The sequence below is a fragment of the Cavia porcellus genome, unplaced genomic scaffold, assembly GCF_034190915.1.
Source record: "Cavia porcellus strain 051 isolate PalLab524CR breed Dunkin Hartley unplaced genomic scaffold, mCavPor4.1 scaffold_21, whole genome shotgun sequence".
NCBI lineage: Eukaryota > Metazoa > Chordata > Mammalia > Rodentia > Caviidae > Cavia > Cavia porcellus.
The window spans coordinates 57,801,678-57,824,118 of record NW_026947504.1 but is presented as its reverse complement, the minus strand read 5'-3'; the positions used below and the strand labels follow the sequence as shown (position 1 = coordinate 57,824,118).

The window sequence follows — 22,441 nt, the reverse complement described above, 5'->3', positions numbered from 1 at the left end:
AAAGACATCTGTAGCTTCGTTCATTGAGACGGAGGGAAATAGAGGAGTTGGAGATGTTATGTGGAGGAGCAGCTACTGGACAGGCTGACTGACACAAAGGACAGAGGAAAGAAAAGAAACAAGGAAAAAGTTCATATGCATTTGACTCAGTCAGCTACAAAGGCCTTGACAGGGAGAGTAAACTGAGAAACGGAAACTAGAGGGAACCCTGGCTCAAAGCATTTGTTCTTTGTAAATTCTTATGGGAGTACAATAGAGAGCACGTCACTGAAAACTGTGAACCCATTTGAAACTGAAGTGCCCCGCAGGACAGTCCTAACCCACTCAGAGCAAACCCCATTTTGAAATTGGAGGAAGTGGGGGCCATGCATTAGGGTCATGCACCCTAACAGAGCTCTACCAGCCCACATTTTAGCAGCTTTACTGGGCTGTACCTGGGAGTAGTGGTTGAAGGTTCCAGTTCCCAAGCTTCCACCTCTCTCAGAGACACATACAAGCACGGCTCACCTCATTTTACGATGCAGAAATCTCATAATAACATCTGATGCTGCCACATGAAAGATATTTGTGTCCAAATAATTAATTGTGGTACAAAAAACCTGTACCACAGTGTAGCATCATATCAAAGGGTGCTATTAGCACATGCTTCTCCTTCCTGCTCAAAGAGTAGCTATGAACTGAAAGATTATGGAGTGAGTTTGAGTTAAATTATACAATGGGACTTAGGTTCCTATAGAGTTTAAGTAAAGACAAAGAGGATGGGGGAATGGAGTCATTGACTAGCATCCTCAAAGCCCTGGGTTCTATCAGTAGGAAAGAAGAAAGAAAGAAAGAAAGAAAGAAAGAAAGAAAGAAAGAAAGAAAGAAAGAAAGAAAGAAAGAAAAAGAGAGAGAGAGAGAGAGGAAAAAAGGAAGGAAGGGAAAGGAGGAGGGGAAAGGGGAAAGGGAGGGGTGGGGGGAGAGTGGAAAAGGAGAGATAGATTTTCCATTAGAAAGAAACCTGGTCATAGATCTTGAAATTGTACCTCCCCCCAAAAAAGGGCAAAATGAGTGAGAATCAATACTACAATTTTACAGGCTAAGGGAAAGGCTATGAATGAAACTTAAAACTACAAGTCAACAGGAACAAACTAGAGAGTGACAGGGCGTGAAAAAATAAACTTCAACCAGAAACTAAAGTGGAGGGACAAAAAGCCATGTGTGCCGCCTGGAAAACCAGAAGGAAGCCAAACAAAAAACCAGTGTAGATATTTAACACAACATAGACCGAAACGAAAAACTTAGAGAAATGCCATGACTTCACTGGCCATGATAACAAGGAACACTTTTAAAGACAACTGTATATTTTAAATTTCTGCCAGGCTAATTACGTAATTTACGAGCAAGCATATAATTTACAATCTCTAATGCTATTGAAGAAATGGTTCTCAAACCTGATGGTATATCCAGCTACCACAAGTACTGATTCCTCGGTGCCACTCCCAGAGAGTTTGATTTCATTAGCCAGATGTTCAGCCAAGGTATCAGGAATTTCCACGTGCCCCAAGTAATTTTAATGTCTGCTAAAGTGGAGAATCGTGGGCCTAGGGGAGGGTAAGGTCATTCAAGCCAGTTACAATTGGTCTTAATCTTTGGATTCAACCAACCGCAGATTGGGACCATTTGGGAAAAAACAGTTACTGTAGTCTACATGTGTGTAGACTTTTCTTATCCTTATTTTCTAAACAATAGAACTATTTACATTCTTTAGGTATAAGCAGTCTAGAAATGATTTAAGGGATATATAGCCAGACTGCATAGGTTAATGCAAATGCTATGTCATTTATGGGGTCTTAAATCATATTTTTTTCCTCTTTTATGGGCATATGTTTGTAACACATTGTGTTTACATTCGTTTTGGGGGAACTGGTCCATCCGTATAAAACAAAAGTTGACCATTTTCAACAATCTTTCACCCACTTCCCCCATCTTTACTTTTCTTTTTTATTTGTATTTTAGATTTCTCATATACAAAAAAAAATGCAATATTAAACTTTCTGTGTCTGAATTATTTAACATTATGATCTCAAGATCACCATTTAAAATAATCTACCCATTCCCTTACAAATAACATGAATTCATTCTTTATAGCTGAATAAAATTCCACTGTATACATCTACATGTTATATCCATTCACCCATTGATGAGCCTTTTTTTGAGCCCAAAAGAATCTCTTTCAAATTATTTGGCTTAAGTGATTATAATTCTTACTGTGAATTCAAACATCCTCAGAACATGCCGTCCCTTCATTATATTCTCTGAAGGCAAAACACCCCCTACTCATCTGTATAACTGAGCATATCTTCTTGATCCATGTTCAGAATACAGGTACACTCTGTGCACAACATGATATGATATTTAAAAGGTCTATCTGGACCACGATAAAATGTTAAGAATACAAAGAAAGACACTGTCACTCTTTAGGTGACATGAGATGCTACGTGTGACATTATGCCGCACCCGTCCTCTCTCATCTTTCTACTTGCCTTCTTCCACCTCAGAGCTTTTAGATTCAACCAACCAACGTAAGTAACTTCTGCTAGAAACTGTGTAGTACCGGTCAAGAACTATTATGTGTCTCATCAAAGGCTAGTTAGGTAGGACAGATACGGTTTCCATGCTGCTCCTCAGAAAGACGTCTGATGTATAAACATTTTGAATGCAAATGACCAGTATTAATTAAACAGTCCTTTCTGGTTCACTGTGAAAAGGTCTCTCTTACAGTACAGGTGAGGCAGAATCCCCTTCATTACCTGCCTCAGAGGCTACTAATTAGGATCCAGGGCTGAAGCTCTGTACCAAGAACCTAGCTACCACGTCACCTTAGTGGTCAGGTCCCCAGGCTATAATAGCTTGTGTCCAAAGTATAAGAACACTGGTCATATTCTCTATGGGTATGATGGGTACACCTTGCTGCAGAGGGAAGAGAGGCTCTGTCCTCTTTCTTACTGAACCCATGATGATGGCAAGGGGCTCTCGTTTCCCCAGCCTTAGAACTAAAGCTCTAGCAGGGAGAAGAAATTAATCCTGATGCAACTGCAGAAAAATAAACAATGGTAAATTAGGAGTCTGATCTCACATGAAGATCAATTTCATGTGTGTTTTCATCTCTGGTTTTATTATAAACCACAGTCTACAACACACACACACACACACACACACACACTCTCTCTCTCTCTCTATACATCTTTCATAGAAAAATGGGATCTTAATTCCCAACAGTTCATAAACTACTTCCAACACAAAATCTAGCTGTGATTTGGGCTCTGTATGTAAACAAGAAAATGGACAAAATAACATCAGGCATTGTAGTTTCTCATAATTTGGTTAGGTTAAGAAGCCTTTTTCAGATCTGACAAGGTTATAAAGCCTTTCTCCAGAACTATGCTGTCTCACATGCTTAGACACTTAAAAATTACACAATTTTAGGAGGTTCATGAACTTTCTGAATATACTATAATCAAAAATGATGAGTTATGGTAATGGTGGCAAATATTTCTTTAACTTTCCCTTCAGTCAGCTTAATAGTTTCTAATAGGATTTAAAACACGGTTAATTTAATACTATTTAAAAAGTTAAGGAGCAATAATTTAAAAAGCTGGGGTTCCAACTTTCTGTTGCAGTATCAGCAGTAGTTAATAATTATAGCTCATAAACAAACATATTGTAAAGTAGACAGCCATTATCTAATGTGAAACTTTAAATATGCTAATTTGTTTAATTTGAAAATCTGGTATTTGATGACACTACAGTTTTATATAGTTGTTATTCTCCCCAAGACAAAAGTCATAATAATGGAATGTTTGCCCTAAGGAAAATTAACTTGAAATACAATATTCATTCCTTTAACACACACACAAATGCAGTGTTTTCATTTGTCCCCTACCCATTTATTTTTCAAACTATGACTAGAGATACGGGATCATCAGGGTAACAGGACACTTTTACTTTCATACTACGGAATCGCTTACCACCCCACTTCAATGATCTAAACAGCCAAACGACAAAGTTTTAATGTGCTGTCCAGTCTTATCGTTTGTTGATTCAGTGTCCACTTGTGGCTCATAAAAGGATAGTACCACGAAGAGGTAATATGGGAGGAAATATACTAGAATGCAGAAAAAAAGGAAGTATCAAAGATTATATAGTTGAAGTACCAGTGAGTACCTTTAGATTTAATAATTCTAAAGAAAGGTATGGTTCAGTATTTATTATTTAAGAGAGAATGCTGCAACAAAATGAGACAAGATAGAAAAAGTAAGACTTGATAGAATATTACATAATAATATTCCCCCGATTAGAAATATGAAATACTAGTTTAACAGAAAGTTTACATTGTGTAGCAACATGACTATACTTAATACTACTGAAATACACTTTTACAAATGATTAAGATGGTAAATTTTATGTTATAAATATATAAAACTTTTTTAAAAGAGAAAGGGGTTATGAAACTCAGTTAAACAGTTCAGAAATGCTTGGGATGATGACTAAAAATTCTTTAAAAAGAAATAGTCCCAGTCTTCTAACCAAATCAGGAGTGGGAAGATAAAACCTCACTGACTGTCACAGAGGAACTGCATCACCGAGTGCAGACCTGAAGACTTGTACCTGGCACCTACAGCGGGGCTGGCTGGGAGGACCAAAGAGGTGACCACCGACACCACAGGAAGACAGACCTTGTCCTCAGCCACGAGATGCTTCTCTGCTTCACCATGGTACACAATACTAGTACTTTTTACCTTGAAAATCCTGATGATGTACTAATATGAAATATTAGTTTAATAACTAAAATATTCAATAATAACTAAAATATTCAACATAGTCTTATTTCAAGGAGCTTTGAGGAGTCAAGGTGGATTAAGAAGAGTTATGTGTCACATTACTGTAGCATCTAATGTTACCTGGGTTAGGGAGCCTAGAATTCTTAACCACAAATACAAAGCGTTGAACTGCTGCCCAAATCTAATTTGTTCAAAGACTTCATCAATTGGAAATTCAAGTTACAGAATGCATATTTTTTATAAAGTTCTGTTTAAGGCAATAAAGACTAAAAGTTAACATTTGATCTATTTGTGTTAGATAAGCACTGTTTTATGAAACCACAAATAACCTACTCCACTCTTCACATGGTGATGAGTAAGTTTCTCAAATGAAAAGCAGATTGTATGATGCCATCGTGTAAGGCCCTTTGTTAGATCCGTTTTGCCCTCAGCATCAAATCTGCACTCAAGCAGGGATCAGACAAGGCCGTGTTAATGTTGGGTCTCCACATTCAAGCCTGCCTCTGCCTGCCCTCTTTCCTCGGCCTTAAATGTCGTTTCCTCTATCTTTTGCACGCCCTCCCACCTCCCATTCCTCTCAACTCTGATCCTGTCCTACTGGCCTGCAAAGGTTTCCTCGACCCTTCCAAGAAGAAGTAGCCACCCCCACTCGTCTTGCTGTAATAAGCCTTTCTCCTCTCTGAGGAATAGCACCTGTGACACTCAATGCCATTGTTTGTAAGTATGAGGGTCTGGGTCTTGCCCAATTTTATAACATCAGCACCGAACACATTAGGTGACCCATCGTAAGGCCTCCGTGAATAAGTATCAGTCAAGCTTCAGTCAACAACTTTCCAAGAAAGAATAAAATCATCTGTAAGGGAGCTTTGCATTTCAAGAGAAGGGAAAAATTAAAAAGTAAAAAAGCACTGGGCATCTGACTGAGAAGAAGTGTTTCCAATAGGTAAACAAGAAACAGTGACTAGAAATAAATTTCAGGTGTCCAGGTCTGGTAGTTGGTACCTGTTCCTTTTCAGGTGCAGAATACCTGTTTATTTTCTAAGGCAGATGCAGCCTACCAAGGTAGGTGCTGGTGCCTGCAGAGGCACCTGGCTGGGGCAGGAGAGTGGTAGAGGGACAGAAAATGTCTATTTGTACTAATTTTAGAATTATTGCTCATTTAGAAATGTTCCTTACATAGTCACTTTCACAACAAATAATTTATCTGGGTTTTTCCCCATTACTATTATGTTCTCACAGCTTGTACAAGCATGGATTGCTCTCTTGCAATGTGTGAGGCTGTGGAGAATATGAAGATATGTAAGCTACACTCCTCGTCTCCGTGGATTTACAAACTCCTCCATGTTACAATATACAGACAGTTCATTTTAAATTCTTGAACAAAAAAGAAAAATCTTTTTTCTTCCTTTAAGGGATGTGATGTGAAAGATTTAACTGGGAGACTATTATTCTCATGGAAGTTAATCCTCAAAATAAAATTCATGTTTATATGTGCCCAAACAAATACCTCGTATAAAAGGAGCACTACTAATTCATCACAGCTCTAGCAAATATGATGATATGATCAAGTGTGCTTAAGGAAAAATTATGTGGAGGACAAAGTGGTTCCTAAAATTTCAACATAATGAATAGACCAAGAAGGGAACAAGGAATCTTTTTTGTTTTAAATCACATCATTACTGTCATTATTAATGTTCAATAGAAAATAAAGTTATTTACAAATATAAAAATAGTTATGATCAGAAAGTGATGACTAAGATGCTAAAAATATTTTTATTTCCTACACGATTTTCAGGATAAAGTATCAAGTCTCTCCTCCTCCCATAACAGACCTACAAACATTTACATTTAGCTGTCAGTTCATCAGATAATCTGGCAGATACAGTTTAGTACTATTTAATCCTTATTTAAAAAAATCAGTAAAGCCTTATAGATTCCAATTGTAATCCAATAACTCCATTTCCAAAATTTCTGCCCCATAGTAAAGTACTAGCTAGTTCCAGTATTCCATGCTTTTTCAATGAGCTGTTCCTGGTACTCTGTATTGTCTTCTACTTTTCTTCCAAATCCCACCTCATGCCATCATCCTTCAAGGCTCAGGCCACCAGCACATCCATGGTAAGCCCACAGTATCACGCCAAGCATCATTGATGGCATTAATCATGCTGTAGAGGAATTTTTTAAAGTGTGTTTCTCCCTCCTATAAAAATGTAAGTTTCTCAAGGATAGAAACTTCATGGTTTTTCTGTCCCAAGTATCTCATACTTAGAAAATGTTAATAGATTCACTGAGTAATCAGGAAAAGAGTAAGAAATTAAAATGGTTTTTAAAAAATTTGTTTTTCTTTTTGACTGCTAGGAATGTGAGGATTTCAAAGGACAACAGGTTTCAAATTTCTTTCCAGTGAGTTAACATATGGGCAGAATGTACAAAACAAATAGTCTAAACTCCTCAAAAGAGTCCATGGTTGGGTTCTACGTCTGTCTCCACCATTTACTAACTCTGTGACCTCATAATATCCTTAAACCTAACTTTCCCCACCTGGAAGAGGAGGAAAAGTGTCACCTGCTCTGCACTCCTCAGATGTGTTAGGAAGAAACAAAATGAAGTGTCAACATCTCATGAACTCTCAAACACTGTATAAATACGAAGTATCATGAGCCAGGCACTGTTTTAACAGGTTCTACTTCTGAGAAAAGATACTTTAAATGGATTATAGTCCTCAGGAAGGGCTCACGAATTCTACTTAGAGAAAGTATGGCATTTGACCCATGTTCAATCACATAAAGGACAGCAGTCCTCAAGTGTACAGAATTTTCTAAACATTAAACATAAAAACTGAAATCAACTATGAAACTGTGTTTTAATAATGGAATGCATTTTACAACATGTATATAATATTATCATTCTTACAATATGTATCAATCTGATTTGCTGCTAAGAATTAAGACATGGCTGTAATTACTGCCTGATACCTCCATCCAAAGCCACGATATCACTGGCTCTTCAAAATTTAAGCAGCCCCGTCTGACATCTGTCTCCCCCACCTCATCTCAACTATGTTCACTTTATTCACTGTATATAAAACCAGCTCTTACATGGTTCTCCCTGATAATAATAGTTCTTAATAAATATTCACTGAACAAAAAGATTGACATTCAGATAAAGTCACTGGAAGGGCTTTTAGGGGAATCTGGTACAGTAGACTATGGATAAGAGCTCTTATGGGACAGGCCGGGCAGGAAACCCAGCATCACTCTCAGGACTGGATCCAGAGGTGCTCAACTCATGGCCAGCCATCTTTCTCACTTACAAATGTCCCTGTGGCAAATGTAAGCATTCATTTGTTGACTACAATAGAGCTTCCTTCCCAAATTAAAAGCCAATCTGCTTTTATACATTATCATTTTTCATCATTATAAAGGGAAGCAAACTGTCCTGTTAGTATTAACATTGTCTTCAGGCAATAAACAGAAAGGATAACTTTATACAGTGTGTACATCAAGTATTATTTATGTATAGCAAAATTAAAACATTGTAGTTTTTTATCCTTTCATATTTTATCCAAGTTAAAGTTACATAATTTTGCTTGACAGATAATAAAATACAAAGCACCAAGACCCATGTTTCATCTCTAAGAAGTCTACGATTATGTTTGCACTTTACTGTCCCATGTTTTCCACAACAACACGAATTTTATTTTCTTAGCCCTAGATATGTACTGTGAGATTATTAAATGTGAACTGTCATGAGTTAAAGTTAGGTAGGAACAAGAAGTTCTAGCATGCTATTGCATAATAGGGTATCTTGGTAACAGATATGTACCCTGTATCTCAAAAAGCTAGAAAAAAAGGAATTTTAAAAGTTTCTGGCATAAATGATAAAGGTTTGAAGAGACTGATGTTTACCTTGATTTATACATTACACGACGTATACAGGTATCAAATACTGCATGGTACCATATCAATTTTTTATTTTTATTTTTTGTTTTATTTTATGAGAATAAAACCAAGCAAAATAAAAGAGAATAAAGCCAATCAAAGCAAAACAGTGTGACACAGGATTTCAAAACAAGCTAATAGGAAATCAACAATGGTCACCATACCACCTCTTGTTGTCTTTCAAATAGCTGCCCATATATCTAGATACAGTAAAATCAAGCAAAACATAACCAATAAAAATAAAACAATGAACATAATACAGGGCTTCAAAACAAGAGAATAGTAAATCTCAATTTTTTATTTATCAGTTAAATTTGCAAAAAATTGCAATTCCTCAAAAATTTTTAAAACCAAAAGAAGAACTATTTCCCCCACAGCATGCCGTGCCATCTGGACGGCGCTGCTGCAGACGCTGCTGCTCCCTGAGTGGCTCTGAAGGTAAGCCACGGGATGGCATTCTGATTCCCTGTACACCTCTTTCTTCAGCCAGGTGTGAAATTGCTTCAAGCCTGGCTTTTCTCTCAGCTTCCAAACCCTTCCATCACACAATCCATTCTTTTTTACACCAGTTCCATTTAGCCATGTGTCTTCTTTCCTTTTGCCCTCTTGTGAATTTTATCCTACCACAAATTTCCTTTCTTAAAAATAAATTCAACTTCCTTATTAAAATAAGTACAAAAAGAGTAAATAAGGTCTAGAACATACAACAGATATTGTAGAATGGGAACTAACTGTTCAAAAGGAAAAGGGAACTAGGAAGGGGAAAAAGGAAAAGAAGAAAAATGCAAAGCAGCCATTTGTTCATTGATAAAGAATGTTCGCGCTAATATCGACTGGAGAATTTTTTATGTCCACATCTTGTACTGAGTAGCTACTTTGAAGATGAGAATATGCAACACATTAACTATTGTTATTTCTATTATTTTGTTATAAAGTTGTTTTACCTTTTTTCAATAAAATAAAAAATAGAAAAAGCACGCATGCATTAATTACACTGCACTCTACTAGGCCAGTTGTTCTAAAATCTGGCTGAGGTTTAGGGAAAGAGCTTACCCAGATTAACACGCATTAGCTCATCTGGGAGAAAGGCACAAGAAATTACACATACTAAAATCTGTTTCGGTGATTGGGATTATAAGTGGGCTTAAAGATAATTTTTAAAGTATAATTTAGATAACTCTTTTAAAAGATATAGTTGAATACGCCTGGTCCTTTTTGAAATCACCTTTACACACAATAATTTGAAGCATAACAATGTGCGTAAACCCTTTAAAAACACAATTTGGCACTTTTAGTCCTTTTCTTAATTCATCTTTAATTGGTATTAACTAATGTAACAAATCACTTCATTTTATCTGGCCTTGAACATTTTTGCAACCTGGCATCAAGTTCTTCCTAACATACACTTAGGAGACAAGAAGGCCCTGCATTTCGCCACTCTTTCCCTGGGTGCCAAGCCCCGGGGTCTCTCTCCATCCCCAGCTCTGGCACCCACCTCCAGGGAGGGCAGAAGCACAGCAAAGCATACTGAGCACGCTCACTCAAGCTCTGCCCGGCTTCCTCGAGAGTCAGCTGACCCCGAGAAACCAACGCACACTTAGCTATAGTTTAGATTAAAGCCAGATTTCAGAGTACATGAATACTAGAATAAGACTTGCAGGTAGAAGCGTTCCCCTCCCCAAAGTCTTCAGCTCCATGCTGCCCTCCAAAGTTGATGCTGGCACTAGACCGCCAGCCAGGAAAACAAAGCTTTTTGAAAAATGAAGATATGAAGTTTCTGTAGTCAACATTTAATAAAATAATTACTTTTACATGTAGAACACAAGTGCACACACTTTCTGATTCTGGCTGGGATATTCAGGGACAGGAAATTGTAGTCTCACCACCCACCAGCCCTGGCAGCAGGACACAGTGTCATAACTGCCAGAGGCTAAGTCAGGGGCAGCATGCTATAATACCATGAATGGCCCTATAGCTCTGCAGTTTCTCATCCTGTCATGTCCAAGGCAGAGCTATAATCTCTTCCTCATTTAGGAAGGAAAAATTTAATCTTCCAAACAACTGCTAGTTCATACCCAAAAAGTAGTAAGGTCTGGCTTGCGAGAAATCAAGGAAATGTATATTCAAGGAAACAAATGAAGCAAGGTTTCCCAGGGGTAAAGAAGTTCTATTTTTTTTTCTTTTTTTTTTTTTTTTGGTACCTGAGATCAAACTCACGACCATGTGCTTGCAAGGCAGGCGCTTATGCCACTGAGCTAAATCCCCAGAGATATGTTCTAAACACCTCCAAATAATTTTAAGTGTCTGCTATTTTTAAAATGCTAATATTTAGGATACTTACTTTTACATATACTTTAATGCATTCTAAAGCAAGACAATGGAAACTATCCAACATATTCAAATTGTCCTTGATATTAATAAACTACCCAGTGATTGTTAATCTACTCTGTCTCTTGTACTGGTTTATAATTTTCTTGAGGAAAATTATATAAAGACAAAATTGCCTTTTGAGGCTGTACTTATTTTGTGAATATGTTAATTCCTACAATCGAGTGCTCTCCCCTTTAATATTTACTTTTTTAAAGAGAATTTTCAGAATTTCTTAATTAATATTAAAGAGGTAAAATATATGGTTTTATAGAGTACTACAAATACTGAGAGGGTAGGAAATATGCCTTGTCAGATCTCCCTCCATAAAATGCAGTGAACCACAGAATCTTACCACGAGGTGGCAGTGGTGTTATGCTAATACTCAGTATATTTTTGTCAGAAATGTGAACATTGATGAGCCCTTTTTCAGAGTTACATAAATCCTTGCCTGTAACTCAGGAGTGGCATGTAAGTAACTGCTGTAAAGAGGTTAAACAAAAACCTCCATCTTTTCAATACCAAATTAACTTTTTCCTTTATCAAACGCCCCTACTCACTTCCAAGAATAATCTCTTTGCCCACACATGACATTTTGGTGGAACCACTTTTCCACATGGCCTCAATGGTACAACTGTCTTCGTGTAGGGGCATTTTTATGTGACCAAAATAAACTACTTAACATTACATTTATTATTTTTCAGCTAGTAACTAATATACAATACAGACACCCTCACAGCAGCTTTCCTAAGGTTCATAGTACTTCTGTGTTCCTAAGGTTCCCACTTGCAGAATGCAGGTCAGGGCTGAGGAGGTGCTAAGGGCAGCGGTGAGGCCAGGGGTAGGTTGGACAATGGGGTAAAGGCAGGTTTATCACAGAAAACCATGAGTAATACACAACCTTCTATCTTCACCTCAGAAAGAGCTACAAATCTTTCTGTGCAACAGATCAGCCTGTTTTATAATTTCAACTCTATCTCCAAAAGCTGGCTTCCCAAATTCTTTAGGTCTTCCCTCAGATGATGTAGATCCTGAGTACACAGGAAACTCTTAGAAATCCACCAGTTCTCCACATTCAGACATAAGGAGCTAGATTTACACACTCACACACACACACCCACACACACGTTTCATTTACTATCATAAACCTCGTAACTTCAGTGATAGTTTTGATGAGCAAGATTGATATCCCTCAAACAACAGCCCAGATTTTTAAAAATACCCTAATTGTTCACAGAAATCTATAATCCCTTTTGACTGTCTTTTGTGATTCAGATGAGTCAGGGGAGAGGTCAGAAGTGAAATCTGTGCAAATCACTAGATAAAACAGCCCCGCCCCACCCCCACACACAGCCACCATTCACATGGGTTTTAGAGTTTCGTACAGTAGTGTGCTCCTTTACCAGGATTCAGTGTGTCTTTCATTTATTCCTCTTCTGAGACCTTCCCTATACCACTCTGTCCACGGCCAGAAAGAGTTAACCCCTCCTCCTACTCTATGCTATTTCTGCACATTATCCTTACTTCTGTCTTTGCATCATAGTGCTGTTTTTCTATATAATTCTCAAAAGTGCCATGGCCTGTGCTCTTGTCTTGACCACACAGCTGGCTAGTTGACAGTCTGAGCAAATCACTTAACCTTCTGTGGTTGAGTTTTCTCTTCCTTATGGACACAGTAACTCACTGGGATGCTATGCGGACTAAATGGGTCAATACACATGAAGTATTTGCAACCTTCTTCAAACACAGTGCTCAAGGGATTCATCAGGCATCCCTGTTTATTCTTGCTTTGTCTTTTGTGTAAACTTCCTAGAACGAGGATCATACTTCTTTGTCCATGTCCCTTACCACCTAGCACTATGCTGATTATCTCAATGGTCCTCACACTTTACTAAACTAAACTGAACTCCCTGTATTTACTTGCTATTTTTTTCCTCCTTGGTGTATTTCACCTTAAAAACTTTTTGACCTCTTGAATGCATCCCACGTTAGAAACTATACCTTCCTCTTCCTTACTCAAACTTCATTTCAAAAAGTAAAAAGTATGCTACTTTTCTCTCCTTTTTCAGGAGCTTCCCTGTGGCTATTTCCAAGTATAGCCTGTGTGCAAATCTCTAAATCAACTCTTTTCCATAGTTCCAGTTATTTCCTATTTATATATAATATATAAAGATATATATATATATAGCTAAATAATTGGAACTACGGAAAAGAGTTATATATATCCTAAAATAAATGTCTATATTTATTCTGATTTTTTCACTTCAGCTCCCTTTACAACTGCCTACTCTACATCTCCACCTGGAAATGCTGTCACCACCAGAAATAACAAGAACATTTTATTTCACATAATATAAATCTTAGCATTGTAGACAAAAATATTGGTCTGGTTTCAGGAGATCTAGATTCTAAAACTTCCAGTAACTAACTTCATGACACTTAGTAAAAGTCATTTACTGGGTACTGAACTCAAAAAGAACTCATTACTTGGCTGAGGCAACTCTGCTCCTCTTGCTGTGACTTCATGGTTAGCAACAGCATCCCTCTCCCCGGACCACAGCTTCCATACTGTCTTTTCTCTCCTCTTGCCCTCCATGGCCTAGCCTGCCATCAAAGTGCCACTGCCCCAATTCTAGTTGTCATTTTTATGTAATCACGGCAATGACCTCTTATGAAGAAATGCTTTCAGGACCAGCCCTCAGGAAGCCATCTCCTCCTGGAGAGGAGAAACCACTACCTGCTTGCCATCAGCACCCTTCACTGGGAGGTTACTGCTTCCCCTTGAAGTTGGAGCTAAGTGTGGAAGATAATCCTATTTTTTTATTTTAAAGAGAATAAACCAAACAAAATAAAACAGAATAAAGCCAATCAAAACAAAACAGTGAAAATGATACCGGACTTCAAAACAGGATAATAGGAAATCAACCACTGCTACCATAATACCTCTTGTTATCTTCAAAACTGCTACCCATACCATTAGACATAATAGAATCAAACAAAACAGACCAAATAAAATCAATCAAAATATAACACTGAATAAAACAAAATAAAATGGATCAAAACAAAACAGTGAGAACAATATTGGATTTCAAGAACAAGACAGAATAAAATACCCCATGGTTGCTACATGGCATATTGTCAACCTTGAAATAGATCTTATGCTACTGGCTTAAGACCTGCAAAGTCAACCAAACACTAAGTTGTTTTGCGCTTCAGTTGCTCTCAACTCAGTTTGTGTTCCTCTGAATCAGCCAGTTACTTGGAGGGGCATTTGGGGATGGGGGTTGGCTCTTTGTCTCCCAGCCTGGCTGCCAGCTGGAGCATAGGAGGAAAGGTGAATCGGCTCCCTGTTTCTCCTTCCCAGCTCGTGGCTGCCACTGGCTCATGGGAAGAGCGTTTCTTGTTTCTAACAACGCTATTTTGAAGTAATGATTATCTTTTATTTTTTGGGTGGTGTGTGGTACCTTGCATGTGCTAGGCAAGTGGTTGCTACTGACACATAACATTTTACATATTTATGGGGTATCATGTGATGTTTCAACACATGCAGGCATTATCAAGGCTTAAATATGGGTAAATATGTGGATGTTTATCACTCCATTATGGTAAAAAATTCAAAACGTTTTTATCATTTTGTTTATCATTTCATTATGGTGAAAAACTCAAAATGCTTTCTGTTAATGTTTTTGAAATACAGCACATTGTCATTACCTGTAGTCACCCAACTCTGCAATAACATACCAGAACTTTCTACTTCTATGCCACTATAACTTAGTGCCCACCAATCTACCTTTCCCTTACAGCCTCTGGTAACTGCTATTCTTCTCTTAATTTTTATGATACTAATCTCTTTAGAGTCTATGTAAGAATGAGACCTTGGAGTCCTTATCTTTCTGGGCCTGACTTACTACACTAAACATAATGACCTGCAGTTTCACCTATATTGTTGCAAGTGTGACAGAATTTCACGCTTCTCTATGACTTCATAATTTTTCACAGTGTCCATACTGTATTCTTATAACTCAATAAAGCATAGACAAGACAGATAACTCAAACAAGACTTCACTAAAGAGAGGTGAGATGCACAGAGAGCGCTGCTGTGGACAACAGAACAGAATCCCTGGTGTCCTTCATGCCCATGAGCCTTGAGAGACTTCAGGACACCTTCCTGCCTCAGCCCTCCTTCGGAGCACACTAGTTGGTCCCCTATAGTCAAGGAGCACCAGCTCAAAGGCACCGTGCCCTAAGGCTCCACAGCAAAGCCAAGATGCTGAGCCCTCTCACTGGGCCAGGCAGTTTGTCCTCCCAGCTCTTGCATTGCTGCTTCATACAACAGGCCTCACTGGGTCAGCACAGCCCCATAAAGGAGGCATCATACATAAAAGAAAGTCACACAGGCAAGAATGTGAAAGACACACGTCTCTTACACTCCCTCTTAACACAAGCACGCGCGCAAACACACACACACACACACACACACATACACACACACTCACAAAATTGCTTCCTTAAGATGCAGAGCTCATCTGGTCATTTCTATGTTCAGAATCTCTGTTGGTTGTTTGTAAGTCACAGAATAAACCAAAACCCGTTATGGATGCATCGACGGCCCGTGACTGCCTCCATCTTTCTTTTTTTTTTTTTTTTTTTTGTCTTTTTCCTTTTTATCGGTACCGGGGATCGAACTCACGACTGCCTGCTTGCAAGGTGCGCTTATGCCGCTGAGCTAAATCTCCAGACCCTGCCTCCATCTTTCTTGCTTTGATAGTTCCCTCCGGACGCAGCTTCTGTCCCAACTCTCCTTGCAGGTTACCCTCCTGACATCTGGCCTATCTGCCACCAACCCTCCTAATGTGGGTGCCTTTCCACAAATCCAAATGCTCTCCTCCTGCTCACTCACCCTTAAATGCTGGGTTTAAATGCCTACTCTTCCAAATGCCATTCACACAGAGCTCACTCCTTTATAATTCCATGCTATTCGTCTACATAGAACTCTATTTGTAAAAAAACACTCACTCATTTTTCAGTAATACATGAGTTCTGAAATTTATCGTAGAGTATAAGGAGAACATAAATCACAAAACAAAATAAATTATTACACTGTCTTTAAATGCTTGTCTAACCATATTTTCCTAATTCTGAAAGTTATCCTGGAATCCAAAAGACTTTGTTTCTTCCTCATCCTACCCAACTCTGCTGCACTGGAAATGTCAGTGTTTTTTCGTTGGGGTGAAATGGAATTATTTCCCTTCCTCCCCCCAGTTCATAAATCTTTACATGCTGTATGTCTGTGCTAGGCCGTATCATGTAAGTTAGCTTTCTATGCCATTCTCTGCATAGCGTCTGATGAGGTTATGCAGAATCAGGAAAGATTCAAATGCTTGCAATGCTTTTCTTCCCTTACAAGGTAAACATTATCAAGCTTGAACTGTTTTACTGATACACTAATTCATTAAATGCATTTAGTGAGTATCTACTACATGTGGGAACTGCTCTGAGCAGAGGACATGGAGGAGTAAAGAACACAGATAAAAATGCCTGCCTTCACTGAGCTATTATATTGGAGGTCATACTTAAAATTTTAGAAAGTATTTTTGTTGTTGTTTGGTACCCGGAATCGAATTCAGGACCTTGGACTTGCCAGGCAGGCACTTACGCATCTGAGCTATATCCCCAGTCCAAGCACTTTTTTTTAAGAGTAGGAAAATGTATTGGAGAAAAGGAACAGGGAACAGAAATGAGGACTAGAAACAGCTCCTGAGAGCTAGGAGGGGTCCCAAATAGGTTGTGAAAGAGCTAAAAAGGATTTTAACAACATCTAATTTTACTTTAGCTACATAGAAAAAAGTTCATGCGACATACTTATCTATTGGGGCTGGGGATTTAGCTCAGTGGCATAAGCGCCTGCCCTGGAAGCAGGCAGTGATGAGTTCGATCCCTGGTACCGATAAAAAAACGAAAAAAGCCACGAAATCCTTATCTATTTACAAACCTTACTGAATGAGTTGTGGATATGACCAAAAAGATCTGAAAACAGTGTGCAGAAGAATAAACATCAGGAATAACATCCTGTGGCTCCTCAAAGAATAGCTTTTCAGATAAGAAAGTGAGCAGTCACCATGGAGTAGCGGAATCAAAGTTCAAACAGGATTTCCGAGGAGAACCTATTAATTTGTTGTTTTTTTTTTTAAGATGCTCGTTGTCTTATTTAATTTTTTTAAAAAATCAAACCTTAGGTCACTGCTATGGTTGAATGTAACTTCCAAAATTCATGAATTGGAAACTTGATCGCCAGTGTAGCTACTTACTGGGAGTGGGTTCCTTATAAAAGAACCAGTCTGGGCCCCTCTTATCTTTCTTCTTCCCCCCTCCTTTTTCCCCACACTTCCTCTCCCTCTGGCTGCCTTCTGCCATGAAATAATGCATCAAAAAGTCCCTTTCAGATGTTGTTTACTGGAGTTTGAACTTCCAAGCCTACAGAATACTAAGGCAATAAATCTCTGTTCTTTATACATTCCCCAGCCTCAGGTGTTCTGTTAGAGCATCACAAGCTAAGACAATCATAAAAATTAAAAACTATACAAGTATGTGTACAATATATAGCACAACAACACAAGTTTTTTCAAAAGTTAATTTCACGTACATATTTCATGTATGTAACTAGTACCTTCTGGAAAAAATCATTAGTAATAACTCTACCAATATTGCTTCCATACTGCCATCTGTCTTGTCCTGTGGTGGCAAGATGGCAAAGCAATGGTAGGTGCTGACTGGATTTAGAGAACACTGTGTAACTCGTAAATGAGGTCTTTAGACAGATACTGTGAAGAGCAGAAACCACTGTGGGAGAAAACGAGCTGCTAGTCTACCATAATCAATTCCTTGCTTAGTCCTGTGCTTGGTCTCTCAGCTACAAATTACATTTCCTGACGTCTCTCACATGCAGCCGTGAGGTTATGTCTAGGCCAATTAGAGGGTGTGAGTAGAAATCATAGGTGCAGTGTCGGTGTTGCCTTAAAAACACCAGGCCTGTGTTTGGACTCCTCTCTCTCTTTCTGCCGGTTTGCAATAATGATGGCTCAAGCAAACCCAGAAACTGTTCTGTACCACATTTCCTAGGCTTTTTCAGGTATGACATTCCCGCATGTCTATGTGTTGCCAAAAAATGTGAGAAGGAATGGTCACCACCTTATCCTGAGCTTTATACACGCACTGTATTCTCATTCTTATTCTCATTCTCCACTTTCTAATGGGAACCTAAAAAGGTGACACCACTTTAACCATACCAGCAAGATAGAAAGAGCAGGAGTAGAACTTTGGTCTCATGCAACAGGAATGCACTCAACTCTGAAGCTTTCCTTGGGTTGTGATTATGATATGAAATTTCTTTGTTCTCTAAGTCTCTGAATTGAGATTGGGAGTTCTCTGTTATTACAGCCCTAAGACTCTCCACTAGTTCTGGGCCACATTTTTGAACTGTCATCCATCATTGAAAGAGAAACAATTTTTTTGATGTTATTTAACTCACTATCTTTTGTGGTTTTGTCATATAAGTCTACACATGTTATATGCTTACCATCTAATCTACAACTAGTCATTTTATAATTATATTAGCCATTGTATGTAGTTCTAGGAGTAGATGCAAGACTCTAAGGCACTGTCCATTTTCTCTTTCCTCCTTCCTACCAGAACTCAGATATGGTTTAGGTATCAACTCTTCCACCACAAGTCATGTATTTAGGGGATGATGACTCGATTCCTAGCTCTAGCAAGCATATATTAGTTAGTTTTTTTTATCGGTACCGGGGATCGAGCTCATGACCACCTGCTTGCAAGGAAGGTACTTATGCCGCTGAGCTAAATCCCCAACCATATTAATTAGTTTAGAAAATTGCTTATGAGGATTCCTTTTCCCCTTGCCATTAGTAAATAGTTCAGAAATGAGATATGATCCACTTCTACCCAGTGAGATGTGAACAGAGGTCTCCAGAAAGATTGCTTTATGAACTGATGTAGTCAGGGTTTGCAAGAAATATGATTTAATACAGGACACATAATTTATACAATTATTTATAACAGTCACCAAAAGAGGCAAACACAAAAGATGCAGGCAATCTGTCTATACACTAAAGACCCCAAAAATCTAGCTAGGAGCCTATATCCTATGGCAATGTCCTGCATGAGTCCAGCTGAAGACCTAGAGCCCATGACAATGGCCCCCTCAAGACAATGACTCATGCAAGTCTGTTTCATGATCTGAGCTGGGAAAGCCCAAAGGTCAGTGGCAGAAGCTAGAAAGTCTGTGCCAGTGGGGTAAAGGATCTGTGCCAGTAGACTGACGGTTCTGCACTGGAGCCAGGAAGCAATGCTCAAAGTAAGAACCAGAGCTCCCCCAAAAAGCACCATAGCCATCCTCATCAACGATGGGATCCCGGGCTCCTCAGATGGTAACAGCCAAGTTCACATCAGAAAGCCAGTGTGACAAGCTTCTCCAGGGGATTGAACAGCAGACCATCTTCCCCTCCAGAGCCAGGAAGTGATGCTTAAAAGACCAGAGCTCTGCTAACGTGAATCACAGTTATTCTCAGTGACAAGGAGGTCCTGAGCTCCTCTGACGATGAGAACAGCCAAGTTCATATCAGGAAAGAAGCTCGACAAGATCCTCCAGGAGAACCAATATCAACACTCAGGAGAAACAGCACCACAGCTTCCTCTTCAGTTCTCCTTTTGTATGTGGTGGGCGACAATTCCCAGCTGGACCATTCACACTCAGCACCATGCAGGTTCAATTCAGCTGGTGGTTAAGCTGACCACCAGTTGTCCATCCACCACAGGGACACTGCAGAAAGAGGCCATTTTCTGTCTACTCTCTGCATGTGACCACCTAGAATTGATACAGGCACTCTGCTATAGATACAGTAAATATAGAGAGGTTGTAAAACCTTGAGAATCACAAAGAGAAGGAAATCAGAGCCACCCCACGCCAATTACTTAAACCAACCTGCATTAGAGCTTCTATCACCTGCAGCTGATGGTCCCCTAACTGATGCTGAGTGACAAGAGACCTAATGCAATGCACACACAAAAACCAATTCTAGAGACAAAAATAATACACTGCTCACATTCCATTCATAATACACTGTTCCCATTTCAAGTGTTAAAAAAAATGAAAACACCTATGCAATCATCCTAATAACATCAAAGGCTACTCAGACCACCACACGTAGAAGAAAAGTCAGCTCTATGAAAGAAGCACTCTGCATGTACTTTATTCTTACTTCAGAATGTCACATAACTATAAGGCTTCAGACTGTCAGAGCTATAAAGTACATATAAATATGTAACGATCTCTTCTTTATGCGAAGTTACATATCACCCTCAGAAAAGGAGGCAAAGCTCCCACTGCATTGGTCCACCTACTGTCTGTGTTTCTCAGGAACTAGGCACATTTCAGATTATTATTCTTTGATTTCTTAGTACTTAACACATCTCTTAGAGCTTTTCTAAACTTTCTGTACCTTATGAAACTCCAACTCTGTACAGCCAAGTGAAGGTGGGCAGCAAAAACCTGGACTCTTTTTCCCACACACCTTTAAACTCATCCAGAACCCCCTGTTAATTATTTGTTCTACAGGAAATCTATTCCAAGACTTTCCTGGCATTCACAACAAATTAGTCCTCTCATCATTACTAGGCACAAAATGTTTCAGTAGGAAAACACCCAGGTCCCATCCCAAACTTTACTCCTGGCCTTCCACCTCCACGCCGCTCCAAACTCAGTGGTTTTCTCTCACCCCTGCCCGTTCCTTCCTTCACGGGTCACAGTGTGTGGCTCTTCAAAGGGGGCCGCTTCACTGGCTTTGCTGCTATAAATAGCCTTCTGCAGCCCCAAGGCTCAAGGGTCTCTCTTCCCAGTGATCGCTTAGAATTCGATCCACACTACATCTGCCTCTGAGAGTGACATCCTCAGCCTCTACTGGCTTGCAAGAAGGGCTCTCTGGGTGGGCCAATTATAAAAGACAGATACTGACTCTCTCCTGGTCAATGGCAAACAGACTGAGCTACCTTGCTACCAATGAAAGCAGAGCTGCCCCCTCCATGGGTGTCTTTCCTCGTTCTGTAGTCAGCCAGGCAAGTGTAGCTCCAGCAAATACCGACCTTTGACTAAGACTTACAAGTCACAGCTACTTACTCTATTGTCTGCAACATTTGGGGACCTCAGCGAAAAGAGAGACAGAATAAAATCTGTGTCACTTGTTTTCCCACCAAAATGCCTACCTCCTCCTGCATACTCTTCCTCCAACACTGAGAAAAGATCAGTCTTCACTATCACAACTTTTTTCTTTGCCTTTAAGAATCTTCTTTTCCTTTCTGTCTGTGTGTCTTTCTCCCTCTCTTCTTGATTATCATCTTTCTCCTTGTGTTTTCTTGCCAGTTAGGCCTCTAAAATTAAATGTCTATACTCATCACCTGTTTCTTCAAACGATTCCTTCTGAACCATCTGCATGTATATTTCTCCTCGACAAGTCCCTACAAGAGAATTAAGTAACAAGCCCTGTTCTACAGATCTTTCTGCAATGATGAAAACTTTTCACATCCACATTGTCTGACAGAATAACCAGGAACTACTGACTGAGAATCTGAATTTTTTTGCTAACCATAATTTCAATTGAGTTTCATTTTAAATACCCGCCCATGGCTCTCTATACATCAAATGGCTTGTTCCCAGTTCTCGACCTTCCTTTATACTACAGAACATTAATAATATAGCACATTTTCTACTGCTATTGTTCTTCCAAAAAATTTCCTTTAATGATTAGATTTTAGAAGACTATCCAGAGTTTAAATCCTAAAGAGGCCAGTCTGGGCTGGGAAAATAACATAGATACATACAAAGCATAATCAATAAGCACAGGAGAGGGAAGAGACATAAATGGAGCACATGACCAGACTAAAATACAGGACAATGACAGAGTTTGAGGGTGGGGGTGGGGATGGATGGATAATCTACAGGCGGATGTAAAGGACAGAGGGGAAAGGTACGCCAGAGAAAATTTACAGCAGGGAAGAAACAGATGAGAAAAGTTTGCTTAAGACCACAGAACATTTGTGGCAAGCTATACTGTATGTACTTCTACGTTCTTTTATAACGGGATTTGAGTTCCAGGCATTTAATTAAAGCTTCAATGTTTTAAGAAATGTAACTCTGGCAATGATACGTATGAGAAATTGGAAGAAAGAAAGAAGGTGCTGAAAACAAAAAGGAGTAAGAGTGTGCTGAATTCCTAAAAAGTGATTTTCAAGTAAGTT

General features: G+C 39.0%; 1 protein-coding gene across 9 annotated transcripts in view; it reads right to left on the bottom strand.

The window, feature by feature from the left end:
• Dgkh (diacylglycerol kinase eta) overlaps positions 1-22,441 on the bottom strand; it is a 173,880-nt gene that overhangs the window by 103,338 nt on the left and 48,101 nt on the right. The gene's annotated exons all lie outside the window — the stretch shown is intronic.